Source organism: Hyperolius riggenbachi, chromosome 2, assembly GCF_040937935.1.
Source record: "Hyperolius riggenbachi isolate aHypRig1 chromosome 2, aHypRig1.pri, whole genome shotgun sequence".
Taxonomy (NCBI): domain Eukaryota; kingdom Metazoa; phylum Chordata; class Amphibia; order Anura; family Hyperoliidae; genus Hyperolius; species Hyperolius riggenbachi.
Genome location: NC_090647.1, coordinates 315,822,539 through 315,848,475, shown reverse-complemented (window position 1 = coordinate 315,848,475; position 25,937 = coordinate 315,822,539).

The following is a 25,937-nucleotide window of genomic DNA, read 5'->3' as shown; positions in this document are numbered from 1 at the left end:
AAGCAAACATAAGAGTGTGTCCAAACGAGAATAGAGGAAAAAGAATGGTGTGAGGGGGCATGGATTTCTTTATTTATTACTGAGCTGCCCTACTGGTATGCCACCATATTTGTCTAGGAAAACTTAATCTAGAGGATGGGGTGAACCCCTGTATTGGAAAAAGGGTAAGTAGTTGAGGTCCCTCCCCCCACAGCTCTGGGCTGACCTACGGGAAGCTGGCTGCTTCCCTATAGTTAAGCCTCTGTCCTTATCCATATTTCCACTCCTATGTCACCTATCCTGACCACTCCCTATAGTCCCACCCTTCATCTATCCTCTTACCCCACCAAGTCAACTTGTCTGTTCCCCACCTATCCACCAATACCATTTATCCTTCCACTACTCATGTCACTGCTGACTCTCACCTACCTACCGTTACATGTACCCCTCATGTCCCTCCATCTCTCTTACCAACCCCACTGTGTTCTCTGTCACTCATCAGTCATCCACCAAAGCCCCAACCATCACCCACGTTGCTGGCCCATTAGATCAGTGACACATATCTGCCAGTTTATGTCATGTGTGGAGTTCTACTTTAAGTAGTGATACATAAGAAGTCAAATATTTTGTACAGTTTACAGGTCAGTCCAAAAACTGGAACCGAATGATGATGTTAAAAAATATTAAACATCCGCATATTTAGTTGCTCAGACAGTTACTATAGCATTGTATATATAATATATTATTGTACCTTGCACATCATCAGTGTTCTTTGAATTCCGTTACTGAATTCTAAATGATTATATATCACACGCTTTTTCTAGATCTGCCCTCACACCAAAGTGGTAAAGTTGTAAAAATATCAAAATTATTTTCCAAATAATGAATGATGAATCTGCATATGGAAATTCACTAACCTGGATTTATTTATAATCGTACCCCAAACATCTTTCTCACTTCTCAAAAGTGTTCACTGAAGCATAGGAATAATAATAGACTGCTTGTCTGCATGCATTTTAATAAGTTGTTTATCTTAATCCAGGGTGGCACTTATTCCCTGCCCAGATTAAATAAAAATTCAAGGCAAGAGTGATTCATTTATACAAAGTTCTATTTAGAATTTGTGTTATTCAGCATCTGTTTTCATACTACATTATTTACAAAAGCTGCCTGGGTCTGCCATTATTCCGGCAACACACAGTCTGCTTTTATTTAATATCAGCTCTATCAAATAATCACAATTTACCAATAACTAAATAAGAGCCTGCATCTCTCATGAAATAGGATGGGTCGTGTGACTGGTGTTTCAGCTGAAATGAAAATAAAATGAAATATTTGGAATATTTGTTTAATTTCACTGCAATGATTAAATAATGATACATTTTTTTTTTTGTAAAAGTGGAACTACCGTTTTATAAAAAAAATGATATGACTTTAAATATGTCATTGATATATAAGTTGTTTATTTATTTAATGTTAGGAACCTCTACCACTACCACATGGGTCACAGTCCTGGGAACTACCTGTCTCCTTCCAGTGACATTGGGGACTTGGGTAAAAATGAATATGCGGCACCTTACATTGTAGTACTGTACTAACTGTAAAATTGTTTTGACCTCTGCATTCCCTAACTTGGAGGCCCCAACGGAACTAGGGGCCCTGTGCAACTGCCTTAGTTAACACTGTGGATATATTGGTCCTGTTTCAGCCACTCTCATGGTAAAGCCCTGTGCATAGGAAGAATATAGAAAAACTTGGATGAGATGATTGCCCTGCAGGCAAGTGACAAACAAGTATATATTTTTTTATTTTCCACACTACCATAGAACACTGCTTGATTGTGTACATCTCATTGCACCTCCTTCCCCTCAATTTAACAGTACACTGCTTTAGCCAAACAGTGTGTCTGTACAGAGCTTGCGTCCCACTGTAATGATCCTAATGATCAAGCAATGACCATTGAGGGCAATATTTATTTCTTGTGTGTACATGCTTAATGTTGCTTTGAACCCACATTTATTAAGGTAATAAAACATTCTTCAGTTACAACTGTGTTAGCATATGCTATTTTTCCAGTTTACCACAAGGTGGCGCTGTTTGCTCTTAAAATGTAGTGTTTGTTTAATCTCTTAAGATTATAGAGTGATGCAGCCATAGTGCTTATTAAAGTGTTGCCCATTCAAATAACTTGGCAGCACCTGTAATGTAGTTTACCTGCGTTTGCTCAAACAGCATATTCCGAACCTGATTTTTCCCTTCATTTTAGCTGACCTTGGAAGATGAGGGGGAATTTGACAGGCTAAACTCTCTAAATCCACACAGGGCTCATTTCTCTGTTCTCCTTCTGTCCTGTGCAAGAGTTCGGGTTCACTTTAACTGTGCTCTCATAGGAAATGAAGTAAGTAAACTGACTTCAGTTCCACTTTAAGCAGCCAAACATCATAGCATCCAATCAGTGTGTGACCCTAGAGTCACATGATTTGTCCTCATTTGGTCCTGCTGTGATTAGCAATGGCACAGAGCTGCTCGATGACCTCCATTAAATGTATTTACAATTTTCAAAAATGACTTTTAATACTAACTTTAAATAAATAAATGTGAATAAAGTTTTGCATTAATAATAGTGTATTTTTATCCTCTATAGCATTCATTTTGCTCTTTATCCCAATAGTTGTTTCTGCATGCACAAATGGATTACTGAAGCTACAATTTCATTTCCACAATGTATACTCCTTTTTCATTCCACACTTCTTATATCAAGAAATTAATAATATAGCGCTCCTCATATCCCTAATGTTCAGTCTTAGCAGCATTAATGTTCATCTCATATAATATCAGAGTACTGTAATGTTTTCTCAGACACGAACGCATAAATTAAGGTGTTTTTCCTTTCCTTAACAAAACATACTGATTCAGTGCAAGTGAATGCTCTCAGTTATGTGACAGTAGTTTTGGTAGCAGCGTCACTATTTTTCCCCTTTCCCCATAAAATAATGCTTTATCCATGCCAGTGTTTAGGATGGACTGAGAAATAGCAAATTAGTTCTACATACTTGATGATCCACACCCTTCCAGATTATGATCCACCAATAAAATTGAGCTGTGCCAAAATGTGGAATCAGTTGAAAAGGGCACCTGAGCTGCCTGTATGAAAAGGGCGCCTCCACAAACATTAATGTTATTTCTGCAAATATTGGCTACATGTGGTGAAAAGGGCACCCAAATTTTGATATAGGCTACAAGCGGGCGTCCCTTGGTAGCCCATATTTTATTTAGCTACTTTTGGCTACAGTAGGGCAGCCCTTTGTAGCCCATATTTTTTATTTGGCTACAATGTTTCCGGCTACAAAAGGGCACCCCTTTGTAGCCCATAATTGTTATTCGGCTACAAGGTCTTCGGCTACAAAAGGGTGCCACTTTGTAGCCCATATATTTTTTTTCGTTTCGCAAAAGGTGGATCAGCGCAACACCAGGCCGCCTCCGAATGGCCTCCATCAGAGATGCGCTAAGCCCCCCCAGGAACTACAAATGCACCTTGAACCCAAACAGAAGCTCTGCATATACACCAAAAGCATGGCTGTTAAGTGGGAGCAGCTGACCAAAAACGAATTACATTAGTACATAGCAAGGAAATGAGCAGCGCAACACCAGGCCGCCTCCGAATGGCCTCCATCAGGCGGCCTGGTGTTGCGCTGATCCACCTTTTGCGCAATTTTCAATTTTAGATTTTATTTGATTAGCCGCACCCAGGCTATGCATATACATATGTTACACATATGATGAATTAACTCCACAGTGCGATAGGGGTGAGTAGAGGCTGGGTGTTTATTGAGGATCAAACAACAATCTGGAATAAGATGGAGGGCATTCTTCCATTAGGGCAGGGTCAGTGTAACTACATAAAATCATACATAACACATCATATTGATCAGAAATAACATCAGTGCAAATACAGTGCAGCATATCACATAACAGCAATCTGCATAACATGTGCTCACTATGTCTGCCACATGTAATGTCCTAAAATCACTGAACTGGGTATCAGGGAAGCTGTCCTGAGTCTATACTGTTCTCACCTCTTTCCCTAGCATATGAGAGATCATAAACTGTCCAACAAGTAAAGTTTAGCAAAACTATCACTTAGAAAAAGAATCATCATACCTGGAATAAGATGGAGGGCATTCTTCCATTAGGGCAGGGTCAGTGTAACTACATAAAATCTCCCCACCAACCTAGAATGCACAAGTGGTTCCCCCTAACACAGGAAGTGCTACAGCTATGCTGGGGAGAACTTGTGTGTCCTCTCTATAGAAATCCCAGGGTTTCAAATATGGATCTTTTATGATTATATACATTTATGAAACTGACAGGAAAACGTTTATTTTGGGGGGTGCCTATTTTATACATACTTTACACATAGGTTAGGATTTAGTTAGTGTTAGGCCCCTCCCATGGAGGATTGACTTCTTCACAGTGGGAGGGACGAGTACTTAATAGGTTGCATGCAAGCTGTTAATGGAAACCAACATCCTCCTCTAGTGGTAGACAGGTCATGTGTATGCTCGGTGTGTATTCGACCCCACAAGTGGGGCTTGCACTCTTTTGCAGGTAGGCACTAGTCTGTTTTTAAGTAGCGCTGCTCATTTCCTTGCTATGTACATATATTTAGAGATGAGCGTAATGACCTAATTACGATTTCGCGAAATTTCGCGTAATTAGTGTAATTACGATTATGGACGTAAGTACATAATCGTAATGAAGAAGGATTTCGCGAAATTTCGCGTAAGCGTAATTTTCGCATTACAATGGTTATTTGTTCATGCCGTAATTTCGCATTAAACGCTACCGTAATTTCGCGTTAAACCGTAACGCTCCGTATAATGTAAAAAAGCCGCCGACTTTAAGGGTTAATAGCAAAGCCCCCTTAAATGCTAAGAGCCTCAAATTTGGAGAATATATTAAGGAGATTAGGAGGAATAAGAGGACAATTTTTTTTTTCAAAAAGACCTTATCGTTTTTGAGAAAATCGATGTTAAAGTTTCAAAGTAAAAATGTATACATTTAAAAACCCGCCGACTTTAACGGTTAATAGCAAAGCCTGCTTAAAGTTTAGGAACACCAAATTCCTAGGGTATATTAAGGGGATCAGTGGGAATAAGAGGAAAATTTTTTTTTTTAAAAAGACATTATAGTTTTTGAGAAAATCGATGTTTAAGGGGTCCCCCAGATGCCCACCCCCCTCCCAGGAGAAATGAGTATAGAGGTACTTGTACCCCTTACCCATTTCCTTTAAGAGTTAAAAGTAAATAAACACACAAACACATAGAAAAAGTATTTTAATTGAACAAAAAACGTAACCACGAAAAAAGTCCTTTAATATTCTTAATTAACCATTAATACTTACCTGTCCCTTTAAATAAATGATCCCTCGAAATATCCTCGGAAATGTAACTTTGTTACATTGTAACTACGCCGCACCCGACGTCACTCGCCGCTCACCCGCCGCATACACTTACGCGACCTTGCAGGACGCTGAGTCCCCGCCGGCTCCCGCTGTCCACCCCGCCCACATCTGTCACCCACATGTCACCCAGATGTGGGTGACATGTGGGTGACATGTGGGAGAGGCGGGGAGGGCAGCGGAGCCGGCGGGGACTTAGCGTCCTGCACGGAGTCCGGACCCGACAGAGCTCTGAGCTATATAGCTCAGAGCTCTGAGAAGCATCTTTGTATTTGGGCTCCAAGGAGCCCCATTGGTCCTTAGCAGACCAATGGGGTTCCTTCAAATCAGAAGGAACCCCATTGGTCTGCTAAGGACCAATGGGGCTCCTTGGAGCCCAAATACAAAGATGCTTAGAGAGCTCTGAGCTATATAGCTCAGAGCTCTGTCGGGTCCGTGCGGCGGGTGAGCGGCGAGTGACGTTGGGTGCGGCGTAGTTACAATGTAACAAAGTTGTTACATTGTAATAACTTTGTTACATTGTAACTGATAGAACATTTCCGAGGATATTGCGTGGGATCATTTATTTAAAGGGACAGGTAAGTATTAATAGTTAATTAAGAATATTAAAGGACTTTTTTCGTGGTTATATTTTTTGTTCAATTAAAATACTTTTTCTATGTGTTTGTGTGTTTATTTACTTTTAACTCTTAAAGGAAATGGGTAAGGGGTACAAGTACCTCTATACTCATTTCTCCTGGGAGGGGGGGTGGGCATCTGGGGGACCCCTTTTTAAAGGGGACTCCCAGATTCCACCATGAACCCCCCACCCAGGAAATCGCGGCCTCCACCTCCACCGCCCATCGGAGGTGGAGAAGAGCCCCTTGTCCTTGGATTGGACAAGGGCTCGGAGGGGGAGGGGAAAGCTTGGCTGCCTCTCCCCTTCCGAGACCCCCCAATCCATGGACCATGCGGGCTGGTATAGTCAGGGTGCGGAGCCCCACGCGGCCGGTGCTCCGCATTCTGGCTATCCCAGCCTGCATGGGGGACAAGGGGTTAAAGAGGTCTGGGAGGGGGGACCCCACGTCGTTTTTTTTTTATATTTCCCACACTCAGAACGAAGTAAGTAAAACTCTTCCCACTTGGGGGAATCTATGAAAATAATACACTATTGTTACCTGTGCAAAAAAAACTGACATTTTCCGCATTTAAAAGACATTTTTGCCCTTGAAACTTAAACATCGATTTTCTCAAAAACTATAATGTCTTTTTGAAAAAATTTTTTTCCTCTTATTCCCACTGATCCCCTTAATATACCCTAGGAATTTGGTGTTCCTAAACTTTAAGCAGGCTTTGCTATTAACCGTTAAAGTCGGCGGGTTTTTAAATGTATACATTTTTACTTTGAAACTTTAACATCGATTTTCTCAAAAACTATAAGGTCTTTTTGAAAAAAAAATTTTCCTCTTATTCCTCCTGATCTCCTTAATATATTCTCCAAATTTGAGGCTCTTAGCATTTAAGGGGGCTTTGCTATTAACCCTTAAATCGGCGGCTTTTTTATATTATATGGAGCGTTACGGTTTAACGCGAAATTACGGTAGCGTTTAATGCGAAATTACGGCATGAACGAAACGCGAAATTTCACGTTGAAAATTACACTTACGGTATTTTCAATTACGATTTTAATGGCAATTTCGCTACGCTAATTTCGCATCGTAATCGCAAATTTCGCATGCGTAATTATAGTAATGCGAAATTACGAAAATTTAGGCTCAACTCTACATATATTTTTTTTCAGCTACAAGGTTTTCGGCTACAGTAGGGCGCCCTTTTGTAGCCCATATTTTTTATTCGGCTTTTTGACTACAAGAGGGCGCCCTACTGTGGCCCATATATTTTATTCGGCTACAAGGTTTTTGATTCTTCTACTAAAAGGTGCCACTTTGTAGCCCATATTTTTTATTTGGCTACAAGGTTTTCGGCTAAAAGGTTTTTAATTCTGCTAGAAAAGGGCACCCTTGTATAGTTGAGATTTTTGATTTGGGAGTGCAGGGGGGGGGGGGGGGTTAGGAATAGGTATCACAAGTGGGGGAGGGTCTTATGGTTAGGCACCACTAGGGGGGTTAGGGTTAGGCACCACCAGGGGGGACATAGGGTTAGGCACCACCAGGGGTGGCATAGGGTTAGGCGCCACCTGGGGGGGTCTTAGGGTTAGGCACCACCAGGGGAGTCTTAGGGTTAGGCACCACCAGGGGAGTCTTAGGGTTAGGCACCACCTGGGGGGTCTTAGGGTTAGGCACCACCTGGGGGGTCTTAGGGTTAGACACCACCAGGGGAGTCTTAGGGTTAGGCACCACCAGGGGGGACAAATGGACGCAAAAATGTTTGAGGATCTTGGCCCTTGAGGACTGGAGTTGAACATCCCAAACAATACCAAGCTCTGTCCTGTACACTTAAAAAGTTCATTATTCTCGTTTGATTGTTTTCCCTACTTCTAATTAGAGATGGGAGAAAATGCCTCTGACATCACATTGTCAAATGTATGATCATTACGTAAATTTTTGCTGCACTATCTGGAGAACTGCTATTAAGCACTTCTTAATCTGCAGCAGTTTAGAGGTGCATTTGCACTTTTCTTAACTGTAGTGCAGCTCTAGAAATCCACGCTAAACTGCTGCTATTACTTAGGATTTGAGAAGTTTCTTATTATCGTGCAGAACAGTTCCTCTGCTGGTTAGAACAGTTTAACCTGCTGAGCGGTCTGGACGAGCTCAGCTCGTCCAACACCGCCAGAGGCTGCCGCTCAGGCCCTGCTGGGCCGATTTCAATGAAATAAAAAGCAGCACACGCAGCCGGCACTTTGCCAGCCGCGTGTGCTGCCTGATCGCCGCTGCAGCGCGGCGATCCGCCGCGTGCAGCGGCGAAAGAGGGTCCCCCCAGCCGCCCGAGCCCAGCGTAGCCGGAACAAACAGTTCCGGCCAGCGCTAAGGGCTGGATCGGAGGCGGCAGACGTCAGTACGTCGGCTGACGTCCATGACGTCACTCCGCTCGTCGCCATGGCGACGAGGGAAGCGAAACACGGAGGGCCGCTCATTGCGGCCTTCCGTGTTATTCCTTGCCGCCGGAGGCGATCGGAAGATCGCCTCCGGAGCGCCCTCTAGTGGGCTTTCATGCAGCCAACTTTCAGTTGGCTGCATGAAATAGTTTTTTTTTTATTTAAAAAAAACCCTCCCGCAGCCACCCTGGCGATTTAATCAGAACGCCAGGGTGGTTAAGAAGAAAAAACTGTAGATAATGCTTTGATAAATATGGCCCTGAGAATACAAACATTCTGCAGAGATCTCAACACTGAAGATGTCACCACCTGTGATACATTTCAAAATGTAAATCAGGGTGAGGAAAGGGTAAGAAAATATTTTACAATGGATAAACACTGACTAAATAATCTATACAGTAATATTGTAAAAACAAATAAGCAAATTTATTATTTGGGGTATTTCCATTACCGTTCCACTACCCACACCACAAATATGCATGGATGTTTCAGAGGGGCATTGGGGGCTTATGCACGGGCGCATCAGGAGGGGTCTTATTGGTTTATGCACGGATACATCAGGGGGGATTGTCTTGGAGGCTTTTGCATGCACGTACGCACTTGTGGGGATCATGGATTTCTCAATAGATTCATGGGGGAAGGATGGGGGGGTGTTGTGCACGGATGCACTTGGGGGGTGGCCGGGGTTTATGCACGGACATACAGGGGGGAGGGTCATCGGAGGTTTATGATTCTTTTGAGAAATGGCTAATTTCTGGTAACAAAAGAAGAGCTGCCGTGCCAAAATGTTGTATATAGAATGGCTAGACCATGGGTGCCATGGACCCACTTCCTGTTTAGAGATCTGTGACCACCAGAGACATGGAACTAGCAATGGATGCATGGTCTGTGTAAACTGGCCCAAAGGAAGCAACCTTTCCTGCTTAGAACCCTATAAAGAAAACTAAGCAAAAATCCCCAAAAGTCTTTTTGCTGAGCTTCTCCTTTTACCAGTGTGGATTAGCAAGCAAAAAGAATCTAGTTCCAGTTACCAAACATTCTGCTGATCGTTAGAGCTTTTCTATTTATTTGCAGGAGCGGGCATATAAATCCAGCACTAATTTTAAACAGTGTGACCAAGACAGATGGAGTCCACTACTCCCTGGCAGGATTGACAACGAGCTTGTATCAAGCTAAACCCCTGTAACAGACTGGCAGAAAAAGCTAATGTTTTTCCATTTTATAATTACAAATAATTAACTTGAAAATTCTCACGCCACTTTATAGAGTACATAGCCGCTTTGCCTTTGAATCCCACTGATTGCCTGATGGAGATGTAACTGTTGAAATAACCCGGAATAGAGGAGTTATAAATAAAGGCAGCGAGATCAGCAGGTCACACAGCATAACATAAGAACAAGAGAGGTTTCTCTGCCTGGGGAGGAAAGCTCTCCAACATAATATCAATTTAATGAATCCCTCTCAGCGTATCTAATATTGGAAGATAATTTGGACTCCATCTTGTAGTGTATTTTCCTTATAGACTTGCCTAAGAGCAATTCTGCTGTGCAAGCCTTCACTGCTGTTCTTAAAGCAAGAGTAATGAGTGGCAGTATAATAGCACCTGTATAACTGATTGTCCTCTCATTCTGCTACTTTGGCCAAACATTGTGGCTATTTTGGTGAGAAGAACTTAAATGTAAATGTGCTACTAAAAGAAAACTCCACCATGTGATATATATAAATATTTCCTATGATATCAGTTATTGCAATTACATTTTGAATACTGTTCTGTTTATAATATGCATTTATATTTTTCTGAAAACAGAAATTCTGCTGTTAAATAGCACCATGGGTCTGTTTTACTAAGCAAAAGGATTACACACTGGGACCCTTTGGTTTAGTCTGTTATAGTGGACATTATGAGCGAATGGGACGTCATCATATGTGCAGAGATTCACAGACTCCCACGGCATTAATAATGAACCATGATCATCTTTATTGATATGAATAGGAAAAAGGTTATGTGTGTCCATGTTTCTCAATGCATCAATGGGCATTGCACTGTAGGCGGCCCATATCATCTCTAAATAGACAAATAAATAAAATGTATACTTCTCTAAATTAAACAGACTGGGGCCCATATTCAATTCACTTTTTCTCCTGATTTTTCAGTCATAGGAGATCATTTTTCAAATTCTTTTTAAAATAACGGTTTAGCATTTTGTAATCAAAAAAGTACCAAAATGTTGGTGAAAAAGTACTATCAAAATGATTTAGAGTATTTTCTTGCTTGCTGCGGTTTGAAAGGCATTATATTGACAAGATGTAAAAATATCACCTAGGAGAAAACTCAGGAGGAAAAGTTAATTGCGTATGGGCCCTTGTCATACAATGCCTTTTAAACCACCAGCAAGCTAGAAGGTACTTTTTAACAATAACAATTGTAAAATGCTTACAAGTTATTTTACAGAGACTATGACATTGATCTTCTAGGAGATAACTCCTGGGCCTGGGTGTCTTTGCGCGCAAACTTTTATGGTAAAAAAAAACACCTTTTTACCTATTTTCCTAAATGGTGTTCTATATAAAATTAATATTAAAAGGGTCTTCCAGAATCTGCAATAACTGACTCCCAACTCTTCTTGGGCACTGGAGCTGGGAATGAGCCCCAGCCCCCCTGTTCTTAAAGGAAACCTGAGGTGAAAATAAACCAATGAGGTACAATAAACAATTGTATCTATCGTCTCAGTCCTGAAAATCCTCTTTTTTTTAGAATTTCAGTTTTACTTTCTTCTAAAAAAGCTAAGTAAACTGTTAACTGTGGGGCCCCATGGTTTGTAATTACACCCCTGCTTCTAGGGCAGGTGTGGACAAACTTTTCTTCTGTCCTCTTCCCTTCCTCCTTCCCTTTGGAAAATGAGCGCACGAGGAAAGATTAGGTGGTAACCAATCCAATCGCAATTTCCAGTGGTGATCTTCATGGCGATTGCGACATCATGTGACACGCAGGTACTTACTGATGCATGATGCCACCATTGCCATGGAGATCGGTGCTGTAGAGTGTGACTGGGTATGTTTCTTCTCTAGTACATGCGCTGCACAAAGTTTTGATAGCATGGCAGAGGGAGAAGGGGAGAGGAGCGGGCTGACTTTATAGATTCAGCCTGTGGGCAGCAGTTTGCCCAGACCTTTTCTACGGACTTAAAATTGATCAGATTGATTAGAATAGGTGCTAAACGGGTGTAGACAAATCAAACAACATCCCATTAAAAATTCCCCCGGTAACACAGATAGCAAATCCTTTCCTCTCACTAGTGTTGTAGGAATGGTGGACCTGAACCTTAGATTCCAGCTTCAATCAACAGTGCAGCCAAACTTCTACGTTAGATTTGCTGTAGTCTCTTGCTTCTCTTAAAGGGATACTGTAGGGGGGTCGGGGGAAAATGAGCTGAACTTACCCGGGGCTTCTAATGGTCCCCCGCAGACATCCTGTGTTGGCGCAGCCACTCACCGATGCTCCGGCCCCGCCTCCGGTTCACTTCTGGAATTTCTGACTTTAAAGTCAGAAAACCACTGCGCCTGCGTTGCCGTGTCCTCGCTCCCGCTGATGTCACCAGGAGTGTACTGCGCAGACACAGACCATACTGGGCCTACACTGTGCGCTCTTGATGACATCAGTGGGATCGAGGACACGGCAACGCAGGCGCAGTGGTTTTCTGACTTTAAAGTCAGAAATTCCAGAAGTGAACTGGAGGCGGGGCCGGAGCATTGGGGAGTGGCTGCGCCAACACAGGATGTCTGCGGGGGACCATTAGAAGCCCCGGGTAAGTTCAGCTCATTTTCCCCCGACCCCCCTACAGTATCCCTTTAATTCTTTCTGCAAGCTTTTTTTCAAATGCAGCTGAAGATCTCAAGCATGTAATGCCTTAGCAACAATACCATTTTTTAAGGATCATTTGAAATGTGATCAGGTAATTTGCAAGTTTACTGTCTGCTGCACTTAGAAGTGTCTTACCCAGAAGTCTACACGATGCAATTTGCTGTTACATGCAGCAAATAGACAAATCCACCTCATGACCGATAAACGCTTCCCTTCTGATAGAACAGTTCCTTGCATTTATTCTATCTGCATTTGTTTAAAATATGTGTGTACACTTGAACCACTAAAAAAATGAAGAAATAAAAAAGCAATAATAATATATGTCAGATAGAAATGAGGAGAACTCATCAGTCACACTGTCAACAACCACAATCTATGGCAGTAATTGCGTACATCAATTGGTTTTGGACATTGTTTAAGAAAACGTTTTGAACTCCAGCTGCTTCTCCACTCATAGTTCCATCTTAGCACTGTTTAGATCTGTTGTGAGACTTGTAAGCAAATGCATTACTGTGTTTGTGCTACATCCAGTCTTTGTGCTTGTTGAAAGCCAACTAATTCTTCATGTATTTTACCACTGTATAAGTAATGGATAACATAATCGCTACGCTATTTTAGAAATGTCTTCTGATTCATTTACTTGAATAGAAAATGTCCTGGGAGCTGAAATGTTTTCAGCAATTTGCTGTCCTTACTAATCATGCCATAATGATAAGGACTTCGTCTTGAATGGGTGTTTATATCTAGCATTTGTGCACCTGTCATCTTTCTATTATCTACATCATTATGTCTTTCTAGAAGATGAAGAATTTCAATAAGTGTTCCTGGTTTAAGAAGCTATGTTCATCTTCTCAATGTCTGCACATAACACAGGAACCAGCTACAAACCCTGACAAAGGCACAAAGGCTGCACCACACATGAGTATGTCAGACAGCCTGTATAGCAGGTGTAGATAGAAAGAAACTCAAAACAATGCTCAATAAAATAGTTCTTCTTTATTAATTAGGCGAATATCGAAACATCAACTTAAACATTTCAGTTTACTAGGGGTCATTAGTAATACAACTACAAATCCTTCTACTTTGATTGGCTAAGGGCCATTGAGTAATATAAGGATGATAATTAAAGATGGAGATAAATCCTGAATCTAGTCATAGTGGATCAAGCAGGTTTTGTCTCTCACTGGCCACAATGCCAGAGAAAATACTATTAAAACAATCCAACAGTATCTCTCTTGGCATTTGAGGTAGGGGATGTTGATCTCCAACGATGGTGAGAAAGCATACAGCAGGGTTTCCTGGGATTATACAGTAGTAAGTTGTTGTTAGATGATATGGACCTTGGACCTGGCATGCATTAGTGGATAACAATGCTCTACAGTGACCCTTTAGCACAGGTGAAAGTCAATTGCACGTTATCCAAAGGGATTAAAGTGTACCTCTAAGGGAAAAAAAGTGCCCCACAGGGTACTAACTTTGGCAGGGTGAAGACTCTGGATCCAAAAAGAGGCTTCCCCTGTCCTCCTTTGTCTCCCCATTCCAGCTCTGTGATCCCCCCCCCCCCCCAAAAAAAGAGCAGCAGCGTACGCAGGTGGAATAGCAGTAGCTCCGTCGCACAGTAGCTCTGTCCCGCAGTAGCTCCACCCTGCAAAGCTTTCTTTGGATCCAGTCAACGCCACTGCACAAGTGCGAGCTGTCTGCGCCTGCCCAGTTGCACAAAGTCGATTGGACTCGGCTTTTTTCCACCAGAGGCCAAGCAGGACAGAGCTAGCATACATGCGTTAGGAAGCTGCTTTTCAAGGTCCTAATGCAAGCTCGAGAGGATGGAGGAGGATAGGATCTAAAGACTGGACTAAGCTAGAGAGGCAGTTTTATGGGGTAGATGTAGCATGGCTTCATTGGATGTTTGGTCCGTCTTAGTGTAAAATGACATTAAAATTAAATGAATTTTTAGTCCTGAAAATTATAATCATATAAAAAGTTACCAATCGGAATCGTCATAATGAAGTTGGGTATTAATATTTACCATTCTATTTGCTCTCTTCTGATTGAGTAACTATACTATATTTGACACATGATTGAAGGTCTGTAATATATATCAATATTCACGATTAATATCTTGCCATATGGCTTTTTCTCTTGATGTTTTTGCATTGATATGCTTGTTGTATATTGTGCCTGTAATAGGTGCTGTTGTTTGTATTTTACTCTTTTGTTTCAATTAACAAATTGATTGTTTGAAAAAAATATTGGGATTTAAAAAAAAAAATAATTAGAGTAACATCCACTTGGAAATTGTGTTGTAAGTAATAGACCAACAACCTCCAAGTCCAATCGTTTACTAAGGCCCGGTTCACACTTGCGGTGGCCCTCCGGAATCGCCGTGCCAGAGCCGCACCGCTTGCAGAACGGACGGAACGGACGCACGGCATAGCAATGAAAGCCTATGCGTCCGTTCACATGCGTCCGTTCTGCCGAACCGGAGCCGGACCGGATCCGGGCCGGATCCGGACTCCGGCCTCCGTTCCAACATGCGCTATTTTTTCATCCGGCTCCTCCGGCAGCCGTATCCGGGGCGGAGCCGGACTGCACCATCCGGCCAATACAAACCAATGGGAACCGGAGAGCGCACAACACACTGGCTGAGAAATCCGGATGTTCTACCCCACTTCCTATGGGGATTGTTGCGGCGATATTGGATGGGGACACATGGGCAAGCATTTTGGAGTGGAGCAGCACAGCTGGATCCGGATCCGGAGATGTTGGCAGCATGTCGCAGGTGGAGGTGAGTGCTAAACAGCAGAGGGCCTGATTCCACAGGTCCCCCTTCTGCTGACCTCCCAGACCCCAACATTTTTTTTGTTTTTAACGTTACTTTTGCCAAACGGATTCGGATCGCATCCTGATGGACACCTGATGCAACCTGACCGGATCCGGATCGGATCCGGATCAGAACCGTACGGTTCCGATCCGGATCCGGTCCGGATCCGGTCAGGTCATCCGGTCCGTTTGGCAAACAACCGCAAGTGTGAACGGGGCCTAACAGTCTTGTTGCAAAGAACCCTCGTCACACACTAGAAAGGGAAACCTATCCTGTCACCTCGATGGATGTGCAGAAAGTGTTTTCCTGTTCAATGGGTTAATTAGCTTCCGGAAAAGCTCTGTGCATTCCACAAAGAGATCTTGCTGTGCTGCTTACATATTTCTTCCTGCACAATATAAAGCAATCACAAACACATGATTTTTTGTGTTGCAGCTGATGTGTTTTCATACAGTTAGTACTGTTAGTACTGTTATGACAGTATGGAGTGCAGTACCCACAGCACTAAAGACAAAAAGCTAGATAACTAGCTGCTAAGCATAAATGGGCCCGATCCAAAGTTTTCGCTTAGGAGATCATTTTTCATCTTCTGTTTAAAATAAGCTTTCAGCACGCTGCAATTGAAAGAGTGCCAAAAATAGGTTAGAAAGTACTATCAAAATTACTAAAGTATTTTCTTGCTTGCAGGTGGCTTAAAAGGCATTTTATTGATACAATGTAAAATATAATCTATAATAACTTGGAGAAAAAGTGAATTAAATCAGGCCTAATATGTTCCAGCTAACACACTTTTCCTGTTATAGGGACCCTGCTGCAAATGACATACTAACAGCCATGTTCCAAACAGAAATCAGATGTGGGTCACCAAATATATTTGTGAATCATTTCTTCGTAACCTTCTAAACCTTTCTGCTTTCCAAACTGTATGCAGTCAGAATGATAGATGACTGTGCAACAGATTCACCTTCCTTCCTCTGCATACAAATGAGATAGGGTCCCTATCACTAATTTTACTCCTGCCTTTTATGATCACTCACTAATCCAGTATCAGACAGTGACAGCATCCACAACTGTACATCCATGATCAATTACAGCAGAGTGCCGATTAGAAATTCCTCAATGCACTACTGTCATCTTTACTGCACAAGCCTCTGCAAACTTAAAATATTACTACACTTACAAAGTGGAGTTTTGTAACAAACTGTTCACCCATATCTCTGGTAGCTGTTCCTGGCTAGTATGCATCTTCCAGCACTAGTGCTCACTTGCTGTGATACATGATGCATGTGATTAGGTAACAGATGGGAACTGATACCGGGATTCTGGGGAAATGGGAGGCATAAAAGAGACAGAGGAGAGCCATTGTGGGTACCGTAACTGTTATGAAACCATCTGAAATTTTCTGAGTAAGCCACACCGCAAATTTTAGCTAAATTGGGGGGTGTTCACATAAATGGAGTCGTGCCCCATCAAAAAAGACTGCAGTGCTTTTACTGCCGAGGGAAACTCTTAATCGTATAACAAATGCAAATATACTTGGCATGAAAATATAGGGCGGCCCACTTGAGTACGTTAACTTCTTATTGCCATCAATAGAGTATATTCACCTCTGTGCCACCAGTTTTGGCAGAAAAACGTCAATGTTAGTAGTGCCAGATGAGCACAGCGTGTGTGCTAGCACATGCCAGCCTTCATCGCCCCATGCCACATTGAGGGCACTAACCACGGTGTTTCACTTGGTGTCCTATCCTCCTTCCACTCCCCCTCCCACAGGGATCAGCAACAGGAAGTAAAGCTGTAAGTATCTCTCATCCCTCTCCCCCAGTCTTGTGGTGGTCGTCTCTCTCTCCCCTGGCTTGTTCTGATGCTGTCCTCCTGTACTTGCATGTACCAGGTCCCAGCTAGACCACTAGTCTACTAGGGAGAGTTGTGGGAAAGAGGGGGCACAAAAAGATTACCACAGGATTAAGGCTGAAGGGGGGGACCACCAGCCTATCAGGAACCACTATAAGGCAGACCAGTAGGTGTACATAATAAAAGGGCACCTGGAAATTTGGGTGCTCAGTACATTTACCGATATTCCACTATGAAAGTTTAAAAAAGAATTGTAAAATGTTGGTATGAATACCAATATCTTAATATAGCTAAATCTAACCCTACTCTCACACAGAACCCTCCTCCCTGACCCCTCACCCTAACCATCTTCCCCAAACAGACACCTTTCTGGACAAAGAAGCAGCTATTGCCGGCGGCAGAATTATGCTGTTTATAGTAATTTGGGCTCCGTCTTTTGACAACACCCAAATTACTGTCTGAGTGCTGCTATAGCCATAATGCACATTACAGCCTATGGTGACGGGGGGGTGGTTTGGGAGTCTAGGCTGGTGAAATCAGGCTTTGGACGCTGGAAAGCACAAGTCTGGCTCTGAGAACAGGAAGTGGGGAGTGAGCGACTGGCTGGTGATGAGAATGGACAGAGAATACATTGGGAGACGGTGAGACTATATCACTTAATACGCATGTTGCATTCTGCAACTGGGGTAGACACAGGAGGGGGGCCCATGGAGAGGGAGGAGTGAAATCTGGCCTCCCTCCCCACGTCTCCAAACTCCTCACCGCATTGCCCTGCCAGCACTTCACTTCTGGCCATGTGTAACCCCCAACCATGGTGACATCCAGAGTGGTCTGTCCCCTGCACCCCCCCCCCCCCTTGACACGCCACTTTATCACCATGCATTGCAGAAGCAAAAAAATGTTAGTTTTATAATAAATGGGATACAAAGCCAGGTTTAATTAATGTTTAGTATCTACAGCAGTTTTTTTTATTTTTAAATAGGCTTCAAAGGGATATTTCTTGGAATCCCAACAGTAAACGCTGTACATTGGGAGCACACAGTTTGCTGTAAATGTCTTAATTATTATTTTTTTAATATACAAATTCTGCAACCCATTTTTTGAAAAAAATGTTAGTCAAATTAAAAAGGCTTTATTCTTGTAGTATTAGGCATGTGCTGTTCTGCACCTTAAAAGCCTGTTATTACAACATTGCCTGTGAACAAAAAGGTTTTTTTAAGTCTTTTTTGTTGTTGTTGTTCCTACTCATATATGCTCTCCTTTGCAAACCATGTGACTTCATTTCATGATAAATATACACCACTTTCGGCACTTTAGTCCTGGTCTTCCATGACAGTCTCATTTAATTTAGATAAATGTAACCCTTCAAGGTATTTATTGTGCATTGTCTCTTACATCTCATTTGGAGGTATGTTTACTATATTATACAATATTATCAAGATATTCATCATGTTATTGATCCTTTAGACTTTGAACTGCAAAACATGTAGATTATGTGTTAATGTAGCTAGTTTAGCAATACAATTCACCCTAGCTCCAAAACAATATCTATTTTTGACATCATATGCTCATTCCAACCTGAATTATCGCAAATACCTTCTGTTTTAAGAAGGCAAACTTTTGTTTTATTTTTCCTATGATTGCTAAAGTCACTGAATCTGCAAAGCCTGTATACAGGCTATATATAGATCTATATTCCCTGGAAACACTGCTTAGTGGGCTTGGTGATTGTTTATATGAGTAAACCATACAGGGGTTGTTGTTTCAGCTTCATGTATACTGCCATATGGGTTATTTCCATAGTGGTCCTACTAAGGAATCTAATTGGTCAGTTTGCTAGGGATCTCTGTTGTAGAACTGTGTCAGGTGTCAGGGTGCCTAGCAATGTTGTGGAAGGTAGCAGCAGCGGTGTTGGCCGCCCCACTCTTATGGAGGCTCCCCATGTCATGGGACTGGGAATACCAGCTTGCATGGAGGACAAGGAGCTAACAGTGCTCGAGAGGGCAGGAAACCCCCACACTGTTTGTTTTTAAATTATTAAAATAAATGTGTGCTGTCACTCACGGGTGCTGTTTATTTTGGGGTGTACAATGTCCCACAATTATTTTATTACAGGCAACTGCAGGTTCAGCTAACAAAAATTGCTGACATGTTTCGGACTGTGCGTCTTTAGTCACTTTAGTTCAAACTTTCACCAATTAAGTCAGGAAATAAACCTATAATGGAATTAAGCATGGGGGAAGCTAATGGGACCAAAACCGCCACAATCCAACATTTCAATGGTTTAAAAACATTTTCCTGTCAAAATGTAAAACTACAAGGTATTTGTACAGATATTTACCTGTATTTTGTCCGAACCTTTGAACAAACTCATTTTATAGGGGTGAAGGCCCCAACTGTAAATTCAGGGTAATAGGTTGGATAAGTTAGGTCTAAAGGAAGCAACCAAATCTATAGCACTGGGTCCATGAAAAATCAGCAGATCAAGATTTTAAAGAGAAACTCCAACCTAGAATTGAACTTTATTCCAATCAGTAGCTGATACCTCCTTTTACATGAGAAATATAATGATTTTCACAAACAGACCATCAGGGGGCGCTGTATGACTGATTTTGTGCTGAAACCCCTCCCACAAGAAGCTCTGGGACCGCGGTACTCTGGGCAAACTGCCACAATGTAACAATGTTCACAGACAGGAATTAGCTGTTTACAGCTGTCTCTAACAGCCAAAACAGCTAGGAGCAGCTACATAACCTGCCCACAGTAAAAATGTCACCATGTAATAAATGTCAGAATGTAAATCGGGGAGAGGAAAGATTTTACAATGAGCAAACACTGACTAAATCATTTATACATAATTATGGTAAAAATTAAGCACTTTTTTACTACATTATTTTCACTGGAGTTCCTCTTTAAACTGTATTTTTTATTGTTGTAATTAACAATGTATATTTGCTTTTTTAGGAACGAATCTAACCTTACTTCAAAGTGATACTTACCTTAGTTTAAGATACTGGAGCCCTCTGTTCCTGCTCAAGGTCCCTCTGAACACACAAGAGCTTATAGGATATATTCTTGCTGCCGCGCTCTCCTCTGATTACCAGCGTAGCCGTACTGCACTGCGCGAGTACAGCTGCGCATGCACAGCAGCATGAAAGCCACTGATGGACAAAAGGTTTCATGCTACTGTACAGGCGCGGCTGTATTTGCACTTGAAAAGTTCTTCCACGCCCGTAGACAGTGGGGAGCACAGCTGCAGAGAGTTCTGGGCAGCTGCATTTGGGTAAAGGGAGATGCTTCAGAGGCTTTCCTCTTTTGATCAGATAAATCTGCTTGAATCGTATATAAAGAGTCAGTAGTTGCTCATGATAGATTAAAAACAATCATATATTATATCATTTATCTGATCTTATTGAAAATGTGATCAAACACTAAAAATTGCACGGTTAATGGCCACCTTTAGTCATTATAGGTTTTACAGATTTTGAGGGAGGAGATTCATTCATTTTCCTTGCAATTAGAAAGGGTACCTTATTGACTACGTGTAGGACTCTATTTGAACAGCTCCAAAAGAATTATCTATGGATAGTAACATTTGTGATTATATTTTCCAGATATAGATTTTATAAACTTTTAAATGTGTTGAAATTAACTGTAAACTTAGATCACTGATACCTTAAAGAGGACCTGAAGTGAGAGGGATATGGAGGCTGCCATATTTGTTTCCTTTTAAACAATACACATTGCTGGGCTGTCCTGCTGATCTTCTGCCTCTAATATTTTAAGTTATAGACCCTGAAGAAACATTGCAGATCAGGTGCTTTGACTGGAGTCTGACTGGATTACCCACATGCATGTTTCATGTGTGTGATTCAGACATGACTGCAGTCAAAGAGATCAGCAGGACGACTGATTAAAGGGAAAAAAAAATATGGTAGCCTCCATATACCTCTTGCTTCAGGTTCCCTTTAAACACACAACATTTATGATGAAATGTGAGTGTATAATGTTAAATGATACTTTTTTGTTACAAACAGACTGGCTCAGGTTATAATTTCCTACTTAAAGTTGACTAAACGCTTGCTTTCATGCTTGTCTTTTGGCTCATTTTCAAAGAGAGGCAGACAATTATTCATGTTGAAGGCAGTAAAGAGAGGGCTTTGCTTATAAGGAACAATGCTTTGTAACATTAAAGCAACTATTGTGCTCACACACTGCTCTTTTTTCACTCTTGCATTGCTTCATGGACCTCAGCTGCTATTGTAGTCTAACATTCTAACACATCATGGTAGATATAACTATGATTTTGAAACCAGTTTGTAGCCTTAATATATGTTTTCTGATAAAAGCTGTTATTCTGGTTACTTTAAGCATTTAATATCACAGTCTGTCCTAACAGTGCTACTATAAAGTGAAAAAGGGCATGGGCATAACAATGAAACAAAAATGACTAACGTGAGAGCACCATATAAGGTGCTATTGCTGACTTCCTATGTGCTAACTGCTTGCTTGTTGTGATGATTCTCTACTATTAAACAAAACTTCAACTCAGAGCAGGTTTAAAGGACAACTGAAATGAGAGGGATATGGAGGCTGCCATATTTACTTCCATCTAAGCAATGCCAGTTGCCAGGCCCTCCTGCTGATCCTCTGCCTCTAATACTATTAGCCATGGCCGGGCAGCACGGTGGCGTAGTGGTTAGCTCTCTCGCCTTGCAGCGCTGGGTCCCTGGTTCGAATCCCAGCCAGGGCACTATCTGCAAAGAGTTTGTATGTTCTCTCCGTGTCTGCGTGGGTTTCCTCTGGGCACTCCGGTTTCCTCCCACATTCCAAAAACATACGGATAAGTTAATTGGCTCCCCCTAAAAAAATTGGCCCTAGACTACAGTACTTACACTACATAATATAGACATATGGCAATGGTAGGGATTAGATTGTGAGCTCCTTTGAGGGACAGTTAGTGACAAGATATATATATACACTATACAGCGCTGCGTAATATGTCGGCGCTATATAAATACTAAATAATAATAATAATAATGACCCCTGAACAAGCATGCAGCAGATCAAGTGTTTCTGATATTAATGTCAGATCTGACAAGACTAGCTGCATGCTTTTTTCTGGTGTTATTCAGATACTACTGCAGAGAAATAGACCAGCAGGGCTGCCAGGCAACTGGTATTGATTAAAAGGAAATAAATATTGCAGCCTCCGCATACCTCTTACTTCAGTTCCCTTTAAGCAGCATGGGGCCCCTGGGCAAAGGTAACTTTGCCCCCCCCCCCACAGGAGAGTCAGCCCCCAGGACCCCCAAACTGGCTGCCAGCCTGCCACCCACCCCCAGGTGGTCTCCCACCCAACTGTACCCAAGTTCCTAGGGGCTCCTACATGATGTGTAGCTGCATATTGTGATAACTCACCTGTCCCGAAGGCAGCTCTGTCCATGCTCTGTCTACAGTCCCACTGCCTGCATCTTCTCCATATGGTGCATGTTATGTGTAAATAACCTGTGCCAGATCATAGAGAAGAGACAACCAGCGAGAATGAAGACGGAGCATGGACAGAGCTGCCTCCGGGACAGGTGAGTTATTAAAATGCAGCTACATATTGGGCAGGCCACTCAGGGACTCGGAGTGTGTGTGTGTGTGTGTGTGGGGGGGGGGGGGGGGTTACCTGGGGGGTCCTGGCAGAGTCAGGGGGAGGGGGTCTGGCAGCAGTTGGGGGCCTAGGTGCAATTGCCCTCTTGCCTCAATGGCATTATGGCAGGGCCAGCCCTGCTTTACCTGTAAAGTTAAAACTAGAAGTGATGAAATAATGAAATTATGATTTTGAGCAATAGAAAGTGATGAACAGAGGTAGAAAAAAGGACATTTTTATGACTAGTCCCTGTATAAATGACCATATCAAACACTGATAATAGGCATAAGCAACATGTCCCAATGGCAACTTACTTTTCTGCTGCTCTCAGGGAAACATTTATAAGTGACCCAATAGTAACTTGGTTTTTATCCTGAACTATTCAAACACCCAAATAACAGTAGTTATCTGTCTCATTTACACCAAATGAAAAAAAAAATGTAGCGTAGTTTCCCATAGAGTTCAGATACACCATCTATCATGTCACCAGATGCTTGCGCTTTCAACAGGTTTGGACAACAGCCTTCTAGTCATTATCAACAAATGTAGCCTCCAGGGACACTAGCTTTCTGAGGATCTATTGGCCGGGCTATAATTATTCAGCTAATAGTCTCTTATTACCTAGAATGTAAACAGACAGAAGCACGTATGTTAATATGGCAGTCTTGGCAGAAGGTAAAACAGATCTGTTTGTGGTTTCATCTTCGCCTTATGATTCAATATCGTCTGAACTGAAGTCTCTTTTCTTTTCACGGCAAGGATTTATAAACACTAAATCAAAAAGAGAATACACCAAACCCAGTCACCCTCCTTTGTCTGATATAAAAAAAAAACATTATGGCTATGTTTTATTTAAGGATTTTTTTTAGGGGGGCCTAAAGATCATTGGAAAGCACACCTGGCCAATCAAACCTTACCTGGATTTAGGGTTAGAAGGATGAAACATCATGCATTATGCAGAGTTCTTTAAATAATACAAGAAAGACAGGATTTGTGTAAATAATAAATAAATGAAATAAAGAATTCGATGATTTGTTAAATAAAAATGTTCCCTAATTTGTGTCAGTTATTACTATTCCTTTATACATGGACTCCCAGAAGGTATGTTTACGGCTCCTGCCATACACATACGCATAAACAACTACTCTATAGCAGAGTCTATTGTTCCTGCAGGAGGCTTTGTTTTTGGATCTCTCAGTCAAGCTTTCTGTCTCTGTAATTATTCCTTTGATGAAAGATACATACACACGTTAGATTTGTGTGGCTTACAATAAATAATGATAATTATTCTCAATGATTTTGTGAGAAAACGCGGAAAAGCCGCCGTGTGTGCTGAAAGCAAGGCAGCTGATTCCGCGTCCAACGCGGCGGTTTGCACGCGTAGGCACGCGTCTGGTAGTGTGGCAGAACATGGAAAAGCCGCCGCATGTTCTAAAAGCAAAGCGGCTGTTTCGGCGTCCAAAGTGGCGGTTTGTACGCAGCAGCGTGCCTTTGGAGTGGCTGGGTCTGTTAGTCCACATAGATGGATGAAGAGCTACACGCGCGCGGGCCAGAAGTCAGGACCTTTATACCAGCAGGGGAAGTGTCAGCTGATCAGGACGATCAGGACGATCAGCTGATTCCTGCTGGACTCATGATTGGCTGAGTGGCTCGAGCGGGGCAGCAGAGTTCAGCTACTATATATTCTGCTTGCTTGTCAGTTGCTGGTTGTCTGCCATTGCAAACACTTTGTGGAAGCATTCAGACCATAGTCAGATCCTTACAGTGTGTTTGAACCAAGTGGACCTGGGAATTCACACTGAGCCAGATTACCTTGTACTGTTATTATTATTTGTTAGACCAGTTCCAGGGTGTTGCGATCAAGGCCCTCACACCCCAGACTAGGAATACTGTGTATCTTCAGTGTATTCTCTAGCATAGTTCCAGGGTGTTGAGATCAAGGCCCTCACACCCAAGTCTAGGGAACTGTATTGTCTTTGTGTTATATTCCAGACTAGTTCCAGGGTGTTGATGATCACGGACCTCACACCCAAGACTAGGGAATTGTATTATCATTTATGTTATGCTCCAGACTAGTTCCAGGGTGTTGTGACTACGGACCTCACACCCAGACTAGGATTGTGCTGTTACTGTGTTACGTTAGCCCAGTTCAGGGCAAAACCTTTCATATTAGCAGCAGGGTTTCCTGCAACCCAGCCTTGGTCCCTCGCCCAGGGGTCCACAGGCTACAGGAATGCCACCCACAGTCAGGGGTGAATTCCTCAGGAGTCTTAGGCCGCCAGCTCCTCTGGTGATCTCCACTCAGAGTTGTTACTGTTACACCAAACACTCTCACTATTCTGGTGTCCAGAGGTTAGTAATACATCTGTATTATCGCTGATTCTGCAGATCATCGATAATCAGGCGTATATCTGCATTCTTGGTGGTACTGCAGATCGCCAATAATCAGATTCTCTCTGCGTGCTGACACCAATCGTTACAGATTTCAGGTGAAAATCCTAAGTGGTGTGGACAGTTGTGCCATGGCATTGGCATCCTCTCCTTCAGCAGCTGTCCAAGACTGAAAGTCCTTGGCAAAAGGCTATTTATTGTAGTTCCAGCAGCAGGGCATCTCTAACTTGTCCTCTCCCCTCCATGGAGCAGAATAGACAACTCAGCAGAGGGCTAAGCTCTGTGTCTGTACTGTGACTGGGTACAAACTGTCACCAGAAGTGACCATGAATAATTGTCCAGGCAATAGAAATGTGTGTAAAGCTTAATTACCAGTCTTTATTACTAAAGAAAGACTTTGAACTCTTATTAAATAGGTATTAATTACAAATGTCCCGACTTCCTGTTCAAGGCCCAATCCAACAACTCTTTAGGGAATCCTCCTTTAACAATAGCAATGTCTTTTTTTTGGTTTAATTTAAGTTTCACTCATTATCCACACCAGACAAAGGGAATTAACAAGTTTTTCTGACTTGGTTTAAGAAAATGAGTATACCATATTATTCAGTGTGTCTGATTTACAAGGGGATCAAAAGAACTAGTTCTAAAAGAACCCAGGCTCTGCCACTTCCCAAGAACCCCTCCCCCCCCTTCCACATGCAACACCAAAAAGGGCAGCGCAGGTGCGCCCCAGCACTCTCACCACCATGTTTGTGATTTTACATCTTGCACTGCAGACACAGGTGCATGTATTTGCATCGTTTCATTGGCTGATAGGCTGCCTGCAGAAATAAATGGCAAGTTTCTGTCTTGGAGTGAGCATTTGTTTCTTCTGTTTGACATTTGTATACTGTG